The following is a 14,894-nucleotide window of genomic DNA, read 5'->3' as shown; positions in this document are numbered from 1 at the left end:
TGGCTGGTGCAGAGTGCAAAAAGTTTTGTTGGGAGGGAAAAAAAAAAAAAAAAAGTTTTCTATAAGTTGTACCCTGGAAGCGAAGGACACAATTCTCCCCTCCGTTCGCCTCATTCGGGGAGAGTGGCACTCCAGCCAGAAGCCTTAAAGCCCCTTTTTTCTTCTTGCTGGGTAGAGGGAGTTCAGGACACCATGAACAGCCCCATGGCCAAGGGCAATTTGGGATTGATTTTGTAGGTATCTGGGTGAATGATTAATCCTGAAGCTGCGTGGAGTAGTCTCAAGAGCTCAGGCTTGAGTGTCAGGTAAGCTCTGGGTTCTGGTCCCTGTTCCACATCTTAGCCATATAACCTTGCTAAGTCTCAGTCGCCCCATCTTTAAAATGGGAATAAGGATTGGGTAGAGAGTCCATGAGTGCATAGCAGAGAGAGTGGCATATAGTGAAGGATCAGTAAATGTTGTATATCCTGTGTCTATGTGCATGCCCCCAGACCTGTATTTTTAGGCTGACATTGCAAATAATAAAGAGTCTGGAAAACTTAAACATCTTGGTGGTTGTTTGGACGGGGTCAGAGTGTACGCCTTATCAGTCGTTTGCTGTCTTATGGGTCAAGCCCTTTGGAGAAAAAGGTTGTTCTAAAGCTAGTAAGAGCATAACGCCAGAAGGCGTAATAAATTCAGTCCTTGTAAACACAATTTGTTTTGGGTTTATGCAGCTTATTTTATTTTAAATGGCATGCATAGAGAAACGGAAAAAGCGATAAAAGCGATCCTTCTCTCTCTGTCTCTCTCTCTCTCTCTCTCTCTTTTTTTTTTTTCTCAGTTGACTTGAAAATGCCTCCACTTTGAAAGCTCAAGTGGCACGTACATTGTTTCTGGCATCAGCTGTGTTATAATTTTCATTCTTGTCACACAGTAGCAATTACCACTGGCTGCAGGGCCATTACCCTTGTCACCAGCCCCTGGAACTAGGGCTGTGGTCACCAGCTGTGCCTCCCTGGGTGTTTACCTACCACATGTTCAGCATATTTCTGATCCTTGTGTCAAGGTCTCCTTCTTCGTTCTTCCTCATTCACCCTAGGTCCTGTTTCCATTTCTTCAAATTCCTTCTAAGACTTCCAGAACCTTTTCATCTTGGCTCTCTTAAGTAATTTAAAACTTTACACCTAGGCCAAAGGATTTGTTTCTTTGTTATTTATTAGTTGAGTTCTACTGCACCCCACCTCACCCCCTGTGCCAAAAGTGGTGGAGAGCTGCTGTGTTTTGAAAACCCTTTCTCCAGGTGCAAACTAATTCCTCTCACAGCTCCTGAGCTGCCTGTAGGAATTTTCTGGAGGAGGAATGTGACAGATGGGGGGAGGGGGCGAACTGATGAAAATAATGTCCTCAGTGAAAGGGCTCCTGCTGCAGTGCTTAATTTTTGTTTTTAAAATTGCCCTTGAAGGGAATTGCCACCTGGGTGGCTCAGAGGGCTAAGCATCTGCCTTCAGCTCAGGTCATGGTCTCAGGGTCCTGGGATGGAGCCCCACATCAGGCTCTCTGCTCAGCAGGGAGCCTGCTTCCCCCCTCTCTCTCTGCCTACTTGTGATCTCTCTCTGTCTATCAAGTAAATAAATAGAATCTTTCAAAATAAAAAAAAAAAAAAAACCTGCCCTTGAAGTGTAAAATTCAGCTTGCTTCCTTCTCCCCTCTTGTTCTGAGTTAGTTTTCTTGGTTGTGTTCAAAGTAGCAAATACACAAGATAATTTACATCATATTTTGAAAAAAAAATGTTGCCAAGATTTAACTAAGAATATACATTGAATACATCGTGGGTGGTTACATTTTAAACTCATGCCACTCCTCTTTTGCCCTTAATATAGCAACTTTATTGAGCTGTAATTCACGTACCATAAAATTCACCCTTTTAAAGCGTGCCATTCAGTGGATTTTTCACAGAGTTATGCAACTGTCACACTATCTAATTCAGGACATTTTATCATCTAGTGGTTCTCGTGGATGAGTTTCAGGAGGTGAGAAAGGCCAAAGAAAGAGGTGGTCTAGGCAGGTGCCCCGTGGCTCCATTGCAGCATTCGACAGAAGGAGGGAAGGACCACATCAAAGTACTTGGCTGGAATCCAGCATGTTCCTGTGCACAAGGACATTTATGTACTGTTTATGGGCCCCTCGGATTTGCCGAGATTACTTTGGCAGAGCGAAATTGACTTGAGGAAGAATAGTATGTGGTGAAGCCATCCACAGTAGCTCCCCAGCCCCACACAATACTGAAATGGATGGTGACTGACCAGACATAATGTAGAGTCAAAAACCAGCATCTGTGGGCATAGGAAGCAGGATAACACCAGGATATGGTGATTGGTGGCCCCTGTGATCTGCAGTGTCCACTTGGAGGCTCCTAATCAAAGAATTTAAAGAGAGATGGGAAGATGGAAAAACTGAGGACCCCCCCCATATACCGCCGGAGGGGCTGTATGAGGGGGCAGCCACTGTAGGACTGAGGACCCCCCCCATATACCGCCGGAGGGGCTGTATGAGGGGGCAGCCACTGTAGGACTGAGGACCCCCTCCCATATACCGCCGGAGGGGCTGTATGAGGGGGCAGCCACTGTAGGACTGAGGACCCCCCCCCCATATACCGCCGGAGGGGCTGTATGAGGGGGCAGCCACTGTAGGACTGAGGACCCCCCCCCCCCATATACCGCCGGAGGGGCTGTATGAGGGGGCAGCAGTCTGGCAGTTCCTGGAGAAGTTAAACACAGAGTTACCGTATGATCTAGAAATCCCATTTCTAGGTAGATGCCCAAGAGGGATGAATATAGATCCGTACAGAAACTGGCACACAGGTGTTCCCAGGAATGTTATTCGTAGTAGCCATGAAGTGAAAACAACCCAAGTGTCCCATCAGATGAACGGGAAAAGTGAAACGTGCCGCAGCCGTACAGTAGCATTCAGCAGTGACAAGGCGTGACATTCTGATACCTGTTACAACACGGGTGAGCCTTGAAAACGTCGCGCTATGTGCAAGAAGCCAGTCCCAAAAGGCTGTGGATCTTCTGATTCCATTTATGTGAAGTATCCAGAACAGGCCGATCTGTGGAGACCAAAAAAAAATAGATTAGCAGTTGTTTGGTCTGGAAAGAGGGGACCAGGGAGTAACAGCCAAGGGATGCAAGGTTGCTTTCAGGGGTGATGAAAATGTTCTAAAATTGTGGTGGTCGATGCACAACCCTGGACACACTAAAAGCCATCGACTCATAACTCTGTAAAAGGGTGAGTAGTATGTATGTGAATTCCAGGTCCGTAAAGCTGTTGCGTAAGAGAGGCAGACAGGAGCGCCTGGGTGGCTCAGTGGATTAAAGCCTCTGCCTTTGGCTCGGGTCATGATCTCAGGGTCCTCGGATCGAGCCCCGCATCAGGCTCTCTGCTCAGCGGGGAGCCTACATCCCTCTCTCTCTCTCTGCCTGCCTCTCTGCCTACTTGTGATCTCTGTCAAATAAATAAATAAAATCTTTTTTAAAAGAGACAGAGAGAGGCAGACAGAACACAGGCTGAGAACTAGAAGCACAATGGAAATGGTTATGGGCATGGGACAGAATCGCAAGAAGTGGTTTGAAACTAGGAAGCTAGAAATTCAAGGGGAAATGATAAGAAAATCCGGAAGAAACAGGGAGCACCTCTCCAGCACGAGTGGGAGCCAGGGAGCACTGAGTTGGGTATCTTACAGGCTGACGTGCACCGCGGAGGACTTTATGGCCCTAGCCATCAGTGGGTGGAGGTCAGCTTGGAAAAGGCAGAGGCTGGAGACAGGGAAGTTCTTTGAGAAATGACCTGGGCCTAAACAGGGACCGTGTGGGAAGAGGCCAGACTTTCATCTGTGCAAAGGGGGGTGTGTCAGGGCTTCGATGGCATTGTGGGAGAAAGTGAGGTGTAGGCGACCAGGTAGGTGATGGGCCCCGAGGTCATGGGCTAGCAGGACTCTTCTTACGCAGCAAGGCTGGCCTGAGGCATGTAGGTGCTGCAGTGTGACCAGTTTGGACCTCCCTTGAGTTTATCTTGCCCTGGAGAGGGGGAAGCTGTGTTCCCTGCCCTGCAATCAGGGTCTCTAACCCTGAGCCACCATCCCACCCCCAGCCACATCCACCCCATCCCAAGGCTTCCAGGGTCTAAGCAGTAAAAGTAGCCCTTCATAGACCCTCGGGGGCCCTGAGGTTGGAGTGCTCAGGGATGGAGTGGAGGCTGGGCAGGCTAGCAGTCGCCCGCGGGGGGTGGAGGTACGAGGGAGAGAGGCAGAGGACCTGGCCGCGAAGTGATGCGAAGCCCATCGGAAGAGAAAACAGAGTGACTCTGATGGTAGAGCCATGATCTGGTTAATGTGCTTATGTAACGAGAGGCGGCGCCTTGGGAGTCAGACTCCCGTAAGCCCTTGCAGTTGCAGGGCTCTCCTGTCCGCTCGCAGCGGCCATCAGCCACCCCCCTCCCCGTCCCCCATCCCGGGACTGGGAGCCTGGAGGGAGCGCCATCTGTGTCTCTCCTCTGTGCCATGACTTCTGGCCCACCGCCTCTCCCACCACACAGACGTGACGAAAACATCATAACTGGTGTGGTGGGCAGGACAGTGGCCTGCAGAGATGCTCGCATCCTAACCCCCAAGACTCGCAAACATGTGACTTTCTATGGCAAAGGGGACTTTGCAGATGTGATTGAGGTTTCGGGAGATGGCAGGTGAGCCTGGATTATCCGGGTGAACCCAGTGTCATCCAGAGGGTCCTTGTGAGAGGGAGGTGGGAGGGTCCGGGTCCAGGAAGGAGGTGTGATGGCGGAAGCCGAGGTCAGAGGTCAGAGGTCAGCGTAGGAGATGGAGGGAGGGGCGGGAAGCCCAGGAGGGCGGGTGCCACTAGCAGCTGGAAACAGAGGGGAAACGTGTTCTCCCCTAGAGCCTCCAGGAGATGGCAGCCCTCCCGACCCCGCTCATGCCCTCCAGCCCCACTGGAGAATAGCCTCAGTGTTGTTTTCAGCCACTGTTTGTGGAAATCTGTGACAGCAGCCAGTTGGGAATGCCCACACCCACTTTCCAGCTCCAGTGCTCCAAGGCTCAAATTCTCATTTGACTCAGGACCTGCCCTGCCCCCTACCCTCTCCAGCATTTCCTTCTCCTGTGGAAGTTTCTAGAACTCCACGCTGGCCTCACTCAGGGTTCTGTGTGCCTCCAGCCGGGCCACTCCCATTGCCCCTTCTCTAGACACATGCGCACAGGGGAGCACCGTGAGCAGAAAGATGGTAGCAGGGAGCTCAGGCCTGCTTCTGTGGTACCACAAAAGCTACTTAGGCCCTTGGATCCTCAGTTTCCTGGCTCTAAAATTACCAGTCTAATAGCATTCCTTGTTTCATAGGGTTGTGGTTACTTGTGAAGGGCTCCGCAGTGTCTGGGTGTGTCCATCCGTTCCTTCAGCACCGGGGACCAGGGACCCGAGTTGCCACAATGAATACAACTTAGCTCTTTTTTTTTTCTTTTTTAATCTGAAAAATATAACTTTGTTAACAAGATGCGGAGTATATGTACAAGTCGATAAAAAGAAATTGTTAAAAAATGAAGCACCACCACTGTGGGTTGCTCCCAAAGTCTGAAGATTAATTATAAGTCACATCTTGTAAATTAGTGCTTTTAAGTTTGTCATTAGCTCCACCCGGCTTACAGGCAGGAAGCTAAAACCTTCCTTTTGGTGTTTCTCCCTCTTCTAGAATGTCCCAAAAGCCCTGATCAGAGGGGAAGGCCTTCCAGTTTCCCTGCTGTCCACAACTTGGCATTCTGCTGCTGCTTTTTTTAAAAATGGGGCTATTACAATTCACATACCATAACATTCACCACTTGAATGTGTATGATTCAGTGGCTTTTAATATATTTATATGTACTCCTCACCCCATTCTCTTCACCCCAAAAGGAAACCAAGTAGCCATGAGCAGTCACTCCCCATATCCTGTTCCCAAGCCTCCAGCAGCCATGATTGTGCTTTCCCCCTGAAGATGTTCCAAACTGGGGTAGCTTTCCATTGGTCAAGAAGGTTCCCCTTGTTGATGGGCCAAAAGATAGGGGCTTCTGCGACTCTACAGTGTGTTTGGTTTTGACCATGACCATGAGGAAAACCAACATTTTATGACATTGTGATCTTGTAAGCACATACATACACATACAATCGGATCCAGAGTTTCAGCAAAGAATAAGAATACTCATCTTCCTCACTCAAGATCGTCTCTGGCATTTTCTGTCCTATTTTATTTTGCGGGAAACTGTTTTCCCCAACTCGCGAAGGGGTCACCGTCCTCAGTGTCAGAACAGTGCCTTGGGATCCCAGTGCACCATGCCTTAGGAAGAACGTTTAGCAAAAGAGGGAGCATTTGGCAGTACAATTAATAGCTTGGACTTCTGAGAAGCGTACTAGTTTCTTAGGACTGCTGTAACAAATCGCTACCATCCCAAGTAACTTAAAATAACAAATTCATTCTCTCACCATTCTGGAGGCTAAAAGTCCGAAATCGAGGTATCCGTAACACTGCACTCCCTCCAAAGGCTCTAGGGAAGGATCCTGGAAGGCTGCCCGAGGCGTTGGGTCCTTGGCTTGTGGCTGCATTACGCAGGTCTCTGCCTCTGTATTCACTTGACTTTTCTCTCTCTGTTTGTCTCTGTGTCTGTGTCTCTCTGCATCCAGAGCTCCCTCTTGGCCTTGTAAAGATGCCAGTCACTGGATCACCCTTAATCCAGGACGATGTCATCTTGAGATCCCTGAGTTAATGGTATCTGCAAAGACCCTTTTTCTGAATGAGGCCACATTCCGTAGAATTTTGTAGAATTCCGTGAATTCTGAGGGCACCGTATTCACCCAACCGCAGAAGCCTCCTATTTCTAGTGACTCGTAAGGGAGAACAAGTGGACAAGCTGATAGTCTTCATTTCTTAGATTCCTTACAGACATAGTAATTTTCACATTATTTAAAGTGAAATGAAGCATTGGACTTCAGCTCATGCTTGGGAACCCAGCAAGTGAGGAGAGGAAAGCAGAGGAGAACTTAAGAACTAGTTTCTTGCCTGAAAAGCTTCTAAATCTGGTTCCTCTGAGAATACCATTTGCCATATGGTATTAAGAGGTGCCTGGTGCTACCATACACTGAATGTTTGCTTGTTTGCTTGTCTTTATATAATCTGTTCCTTTCCCTCATGCGTTCAAAGACCACCTTCATCAAATACAAAAGTTTTATCAATTTAGAGAAGCAAAAATAGTTCCATCTGCTTGGCCTGGCACCTAGCTTACATAAGTACACGAAACTGCTTTCTTCCTGACCTTGAGACGTGAAATAGATTAAAATATATTCACACTCACACCTTTGCAGGACTAGAAGGAATACTAATGAAGGTCTTTGCAAGGTTTTGGAATTTTCCTAATATAGGAGCTGGTTGCCGACTTGCGTTAACTGTTGTAGCTGGTGTCCTTAGTAGTGACGGGATCTTGAGATGCTCAGAAAGCAACTGGGTACCTGTTTCTACCAGCATAGATTGTCTCAGGGCTCTGGAATTCAGTAATGACTTCGCACAGTTAATCCACTCCACTGCTTCCTTTATTCCATTGCCTTCCATGTGTCGGGGATTAAAAATGGGAGCTTCTCGCGCCACATGAGCCCCGCTGGGTGCATTCTGGTTGTTGGAACAGGCCCTCCCTTCCAGAATGAACCAAGCAGAGAAGGTAGACCAGGAATCAGCAGACTTCTCCTGTGAAGAGCCCCACAGTAAATATTTCAGACTTTGCAGACCTCACAGCCTCTGCCGTGGCTACTCCCCAAAGCAGTGCCAGACAACAGGGAAGCAAGTGGGCGTGGCTGTGTTCCAATAAAACTTTATTGACAAAAATAGGTGGCTGGCCCTCAGGCTGGAGCTTGCCCACGGCTGCAGAAGACTCGTGGTTTTTAGCATTCTGTGTCTAGGGCTGTGACTCCGATGTTGTAAATTTGGTGAGGGACGCGGGTGAAGGGGACAGGGCATCCTCTAAGATGTGCATCAGCACTGGGAACCCCTTACGGAGGGTCCTTCTGAGCCTCGACACCCCGCCACCTTTTCAGTTGTCTTTTTTACAGAAATGCAGTGTCCTTGAATAATTGCGCAGGTCACTGAGAGCAGACAGGTTTTTTCTGGCATCACGTGTGCATGTTTTTCTTCCTTGCCTTCTACGTTTAACAGAATGCTTTTTATTTGGTGAAGGGGAAACCCACTGGACGCTGCTAAGTGTTTGATTTCCTCTGCCCTCCTCATAGCCACCTCTGCTAACATTTGCTCTTTATTTTCCAAATAAAAGGTTTATGTAGGGGTGCCTGGGTGGCTCAGATGGTTGGATGTTTGCCTTTGCCTCGGGTCATAATCTCCAGGTCCTGGGATCGAGCCTTGCGCCACACATCACCACCCCCATCCCCATGGCTGAGCCCTCCCCACCAGCTCACATGCTCTCTCTGTATCTTCCTCTGGAATAAATAACTAAGGCTTAAAAATACATAATAGCAATAATAAGGCCAGTTGGGGTTTTCTGGAAGATTTCAGATGTGCAGTAGTGACACCTGAATTAATCTTTTCAAAATCACTTGTTTTCATTAAAACGTTTTTCAGCTGCATCATTTTGATTTCGGTACGGTCCCTTGAATTAACATAAGTGTTTTTTGTTGTTGTTTTTTAAGATTTTATTTATTTATTTGACAGATAGCATAAGTAGGCAGAGAGGCAGGCGGGGTGGGGGAGCGGGGAAGCAGGCTCCCTGCCGAAACAGAGAGCCCGATGCAGGACTGGATCCCAGGATCCTGGGATCACGACCTGAGCCGAAGGCAGCGGCTTAACCCACTGAGCCACCCGGGCGCCCTAACATAAGTGTTTTAAAACACCAAGGAGGAAAGCAGGGCGGCCCTTCCTGGCGAGGCCCAGGGGAGTGGCTGGCATTGTCTTGATGGGACCCCTACAGATCGGCATCTGGCCTTGTACCCCGGCCACAAGGCATGGCGTAGGGAATATTCACATGGCATAGGTTTTTCAGGGTTGGAACTGCCGATGGCTGATGCTAAAGGTACTTCCTTCCTGACACCAGAAGTCATGTGAACTTGAGCAAAGGGGAGCGGGTGATTCATGGGACAGGTCCAGGCAGTGCAGGGCATCCGCTCCCCATCCTTAGCTCTGCAGGCTTTCTCTGATCTGTAAGTAACGAAGGGGAACACCAAGTTTCTCTTATTTTAGCAGTCCCCCTCCGGCCCTGAGCTCGCTTCTCTGTCCCTCTGACCAGCTTCGCCCCTCATCGACCCCACACTGAAAAGGTCATTTCTACTGGTGTTGATGTCATCCTTTAGGAGTGGTTGTTACTGGTTCTGTCTCGGTAGAATGTTCCAGAGCCACCTGCACCTGGCTGGCCCCTGTGAACTGGTTGAACTTGTTCATCAGAATGAGTTGAAACACCCGATGGAGCAGGTTTTTGTTCCCATATTTCCACTGACCATCCTCGTTAATCGCTAAGGGCGCTTGGAGGAGAGGGCGCGAAAACGCAGCGGCAGGACCCCCTTCCAGACCATGGGGGAGCCCTGCACAGTTCCCTGGGTACCAGTCTGGTACTAGCCAGTCTCCTGATGAGCCTAGTGGGTCCAGTCATGCCGAGAAAGGCCAACAGTGAAAGCGGACAGAAGTTCTTAAGTGGTGCCTTATGTTTCCCTTCTGTCTTGGGGAAGGCCAGGTTCCTGGGAGAAAATCCAACTCCATGATGGCCGAGCGGCAGCCGCTCTGAAATTCAGGTCCCCTGCAGGACTAGTTATATCTTTAAAGACCAAACAAACAGAAAACACGTTAACCATTTTTCAGTGTCTTGTTCAGCAGCGGAAGTGTCTCCTTGTTGGGGTACTGTTCCTTCTACCCCTCTCCAGAACATGTTTGTCTTCCCCAAACAGAGACCCCGCCCACATGGGACACTGGCTTCCGTTCCCTGCCCGTGGCACCTGCAGTCTCCTTCCTGTCCCTCTTGATGGGACTCCTCTAGGGACCTCACAGAAGCAGAACCTGACCGTGTTTGCGCTCTTGCGTCTGGCTTATTTCATCGAACACAGTGTCCCCAAGACTCACCCGTGTTGGAGCCGGTGGCAGAAAGGTCTTCCTTTTTCAGGCTCAGTCATAGTCTGTCGTATGGATGGGTCCCATTGTGTTTATCCGTTTCCCCGTTGAGGGACACGTGCGGTGTGGGCACCCTGTGGCCACTGTGAATAGTAATGCTGTGAACACGGGTGTGCAAGGATCTGAGTGTCTGCCTTTCATTCTTTCGCATCTACACCCAGAAGTGGGATGGCTGACACTTGCAGTTCTGTCCGACTGTTTGAGGAGCCGCCAAGCTTGTCCACAGCAGCCGCACCATTTTCCCTTCCTACCAGCAGTCCCTGAGGGTTCCAGTTTCTCCACATCCTCATCAACACTGGTCATTCCCCATTTTTAAAAATGATAACATCGCCGTGGGTGTGAAGTGGCTTCTCGCTGTGGTTCTGGGTTGTATTTCCCTAATGATGGTGCTGTTGACCATCTGTCTTCTCGTGTGGCTGTTGAACGCCTCTGTATCTGCTTTGAGTCATGTCTTTTCAAGTCCTCTGTCCACTTTTGTCTCGGGTAGTTTGTTTTCTTCAAGGGTTCTCTCTACTGGTCGCCTCTGACGCCATAGGGTTTTGCCAAGAACTGAAAGCAAGTGTTACGTGCCTACAACCTTTGACAGAGGTGGTGGGGGTCCCAGTCCCAGGCAGGAAGCAGAACTGGCGTGGCGTGGCGTGGCCTCCCAACCACAGACCAGCCTACTCCTTCCACTGAAGAGTGGGCATTTTTTTTTTTTAGATTTTTATTTATTTATTTGAAAGACAGAGATCACAAGTAGGCAGAGAGGCAGGCAGAGAGTGGGGGGGGGGCAGGCTCCCTGCTGAGCAGAGAGCCTGATGCGGGACTGGATCGCAGGATCCCGAGATCATGTCCTGAGCTGAAGGCAGAGGCTTAACCCACTGAGCTACCCAGGCACCCCAAGAGAGCACGTTTTAAGAAGCATCAGCAGTCATGAGCCCGAGAGCCAGTGTGAACCATTAGGAAGCAGTCGTGACCCGTGAGCCTGGTGTCCTCTTCTAGCGACAGCGACCCACCCAGCAGACTGGTGAGAGGAGGTGGAAGGTGTGGAAGTGGGGGGGGCACCTGATCCAGGCCCCCGTGACATTCTTGGGGTGGGATGAGAAGCGCACAGAGGTGTTACGATAATCCTGGGCTAATCATCCTTTAGCCAGGCTCATAACTAGTTGGATGAAAGTTCCTGAAGGGTGTTAATTAGTGTCCCAGAGTCAACTGAGGGGGACACCGCCCCTGGGTTCCATCCTCTGCTCTGTCCTGACTGGCTGTTTGCTCTGTAATTTAGAAAGATGAAAGATGTAGAAAGTTCAGTTATCAAAGCTGGGGATCGCAGCTAGAGGGGTGGCCTTCCTCCCAGTGTCACGGAGTCAGGGCGCAGAAATCTCAGCACCTGAAAGAACTGGTTGAAGGCAGCGAGGTAACGTGAGGAAGGAGAGCCTGTCCGTCTCCGGGCCTGCCTCTGAGTCATCGCTTCTCAGTCTGGCACCCTGGACGTTGGGGGCCAGGGGAGTCTCTATGGGGGGGGCCCTCCTGTGCTCACGGGATGTTGAGCAGCATCCCTGGGGCTGACTCACACAGTGCCAGGAGCTCCCCCGCCATCATAACAGTCCAGAATATTTGCAGACAATGCCGCATGTTCCCCGGGGCACAGAATGCCCCCTGGTTGAGAACCACCAGTCCAAATAAGCTCCTCCAGAATCAGGACCGAATGACAACCTGGAGAAACAGCTCAGAGATTCCAGTTAAAGATAATACCAGTTTGAGCAGTGTTTGTGACACAGCACTCCTACCTTCTCCCCAGTCCTACCCCCAGAGGAACTGCTGCAACTAAATTAGGTTGTTCTGGGGGCGCCTGGGTGGCTCAGTGGGTTAAAGCTTCTGCCTTCTGCTCAGGTCATGATCCCAGGGTCCTGGGATTGAGCCCCCCATCGGGCCCTCTGCTCAGCGGGGAACCTGCTTCCTCCTCTCTCTCTGCCTGCCTTTCTGTCTACTTGTGATCTCTATCTGTCAAATAAATAAATAAAATCTTTAAAAAAAAAATTAGGTTGTTCTGGTACCCGGAAAACTCGCAACAAAGCCAGGACCCTAAGACTGGTTAATTCCAGGTCTCATCCGGTTCCATCCCGGGATCCTGGGATCGCTCGCCCTGGAACCACGCCCACTCCCAGCCTTCTGGTCTTCAGCAGATTTCCCTCTCTTGGTCCTGTCTCGCTGTGGTCGTGTCTCTCTGCAGAGCGCCATGTTCCAGTGTCCACCTGCTGTCACTGGAGTCCTCAGGGGCAGCTTGGATAAACCCGCACGGAAGTCAGACTTGCCACCTCCCCCGGCTCTGCCCTCCCCAGGGCACCTGCATCGGGTCCGCACACCCTCCTCGCCCATCTCCCTGCATCCGCCAGCATCCCCTTGCAGGTCCCCCCCCCCCCCACCCCAGCCACAGCCTCTACTTCTGGAGGCAAATATGATCGAAGACCCCGTGTATAAACTTGTCCGTGACTGCAGTTTCGAGGATAAAGTGTAAACTGCAAAGATCGCAAAGGCCTGAGACAGTCCCTTCACGCACAAGGCGTTCCCTCCGTCCTGCTGTTCTGCTCCCTTCGTTTCTCCTCATTTCTCCCCTGACCTACCCCAGACCCGGTCTCCCTTTGTCCCTTCCTGCAGCAAATATTTATGGAGCACCCTCCCCGCCCCAGGCCTTGTGCCAAGGTTGAATGACAGAGATCCCCACGTGTGTGGAGCGTCCTCTCTAAGGACACAAATAGAGTTCACTGTCTGTGGCTTCCGTATTTACGAATTCACCCACTGGCGATGATTTATCCATTACTCCCAAATCAGTACCCCCAGGGCTTTCTTGGGGCTTGGACAACACACAGAGAGGCAAGATATTGGAGTTGCCCAAGGCGCTGATTCCCATACAGCCTCTGTCCAGCTCTTTCCATAAACAAGTGTCCTTTTTCCAGTGTATTTAAATTGCCACGCTTTGTTTATTCTTGTGCTTTTTGTTGGCGATTTTGCTGTTGGAAAATGGCTCCTGTGCACTGGGCCAAAGTGCTGTCTAGTGTCCCCAGGCCCAAGAAGGCTGTAATGAGCCTTGTGGAAGAAACAGGTGAATCAGACCAACTTCTTGCAGACACGAGTTAGAGAGTTGTTGGCTGTGTTCGGTGTTTATGATGCAACAACGTAGATGAAATAAGGTCTCTTCCAACCAAAACATAGGGAACACAAGGTTGGGTATTGATGGGCTGACAAAAATACGAGCAGAGCCTTCTAGGACCTGAATTCCCTGGAAGCAGGGGCTCAGCCTTTACCAGATCCATGTTGACAGAGCCTTGGGAGCCCTGTCACAAATCCTGAGCGCCCCCTGTGTGGCGGGAGAGATGGTGGGACACGAGGCAGGGAGGGAACAGCCATCTGATCCCGTGGGTTCCGGGGCGTGAGGAGAGGAGATGGAGACCGTGCGCTGTGGGGAGGAGATTCAGAGTTCTTTTGCATTTTCCCCCAAAACTGGTTTCCTCGGGGTCTTTGCCAGCACTAGTGACTGAGAGCCCTCCCACGCTGGGCTTCCTGGCTCCCCTTGCCCTGCACGTCTGCGCTAAGGGTGTGTCTTTCCTCTAACCCCTATGTGTCCCTGGTTGTCCCCGCCCCCCCCCCATGCAACTTTACCCCAACCCGTGGCGTCGCATCCCTAGGAAAGGAAATGGCCCGTCCCCAGCCTGTCTTGGGAGCACACCCTTGGCCTTAACCAGAGCCTGCCTTTGGCCTCAGACTCCTGTGCCCCAGGCTTCTCCAGTTCACCATGTGCCAAAGCTTTTTTCACTGGATTCGTTATTCCAGGGAGCGCTTGTCTACCGGCTCTGGACCAGCCAGCTGGAGCATAGGTTCGAGTAGGGTGCGAACGAGTCGCACGGGAAGTCTGGGCAGGGCCCTTTTCTCGGGGACAGGCTCTTCAGCCTCCAGCCTGCCCACATGGCAGTGTGCAGAAGGACTGAGCCCCTGAGCCGAGCCCCGGGCCCTAGTTGCAGCCTGTGTACACTTAGAGGTGATCAATGGACCGAAAAAAGCAGTTATTTTTTAAGATTAATAAGCCTTAACTACTTTATTTAACTTAAAGTAGATAAATGTACTTGTGTTTGTCAATCTTTTGCTATCCAGCGGCCTTTCCTCTGCGAACGGATATCCATCCCCATCATCTTTCTTGCTTTAAAGCAGACCTGGAGAGGGGCGCCTGGCTGGCTCAGCAGAGCGCCCACTTTTGATCTCAGGGTTGTAGGCTCAGGCCTCATGTTGGGTATAGAGATTGCTTAAAACTAAAGTCTTTTTAAAATAAACAAGCCAGACCTATAGCATAGACTTTCCACTCTACTTTGCTTTGAACGAGAATTTCAAGGAAATGGGAAGCCTTCTGAATGTTGACACTTCTGCACGAATGTGGTTGGTTAGCCCTTATCTGGGCGGGTGGGCGGTGTTCAGATCACCTTCTAATCAGATGGTACTTTGGTTTGCTTGTTTTTAAGTGACTTGCTTGTGAGTTGTAGAAACACGAGCTCTCTTGCATTGGTGGTTCAAGAGTTTAAGTAACATTTTATTAAGGAATGTATCTGTAACACGCACAGCTCTGAAGTCTACTAGAAGTGGCTCTGGTTAAGCAAATGTTTGCCGGCGGTCGGTCACGGAGCATCCTGGCCACCTCATTGGCCTCGTCTTGTGTGGTGCACCCGGAGAGAGAAGAGGCCCCAGTTGCA

The 14,894-nt window shown here is 50.3% G+C and overlaps 1 protein-coding gene across 4 annotated transcripts in view; it reads left to right on the top strand.

Annotated features, from left to right (window-relative positions):
* Nucleotides 1-14,894, top strand: part of ARHGEF18 (Rho/Rac guanine nucleotide exchange factor 18) — an 80,938-nt gene that overhangs the window by 27,336 nt on the left and 38,708 nt on the right. The gene's annotated exons all lie outside the window — the stretch shown is intronic.

The sequence above is a fragment of the Mustela lutreola genome, chromosome 2 (genome assembly GCF_030435805.1).
Source record: "Mustela lutreola isolate mMusLut2 chromosome 2, mMusLut2.pri, whole genome shotgun sequence".
NCBI lineage: Eukaryota > Metazoa > Chordata > Mammalia > Carnivora > Mustelidae > Mustela > Mustela lutreola.
The sequence above is the reverse complement of the archived record's forward strand: the minus strand, read 5'-3'. Positions and strand labels throughout refer to the sequence as shown.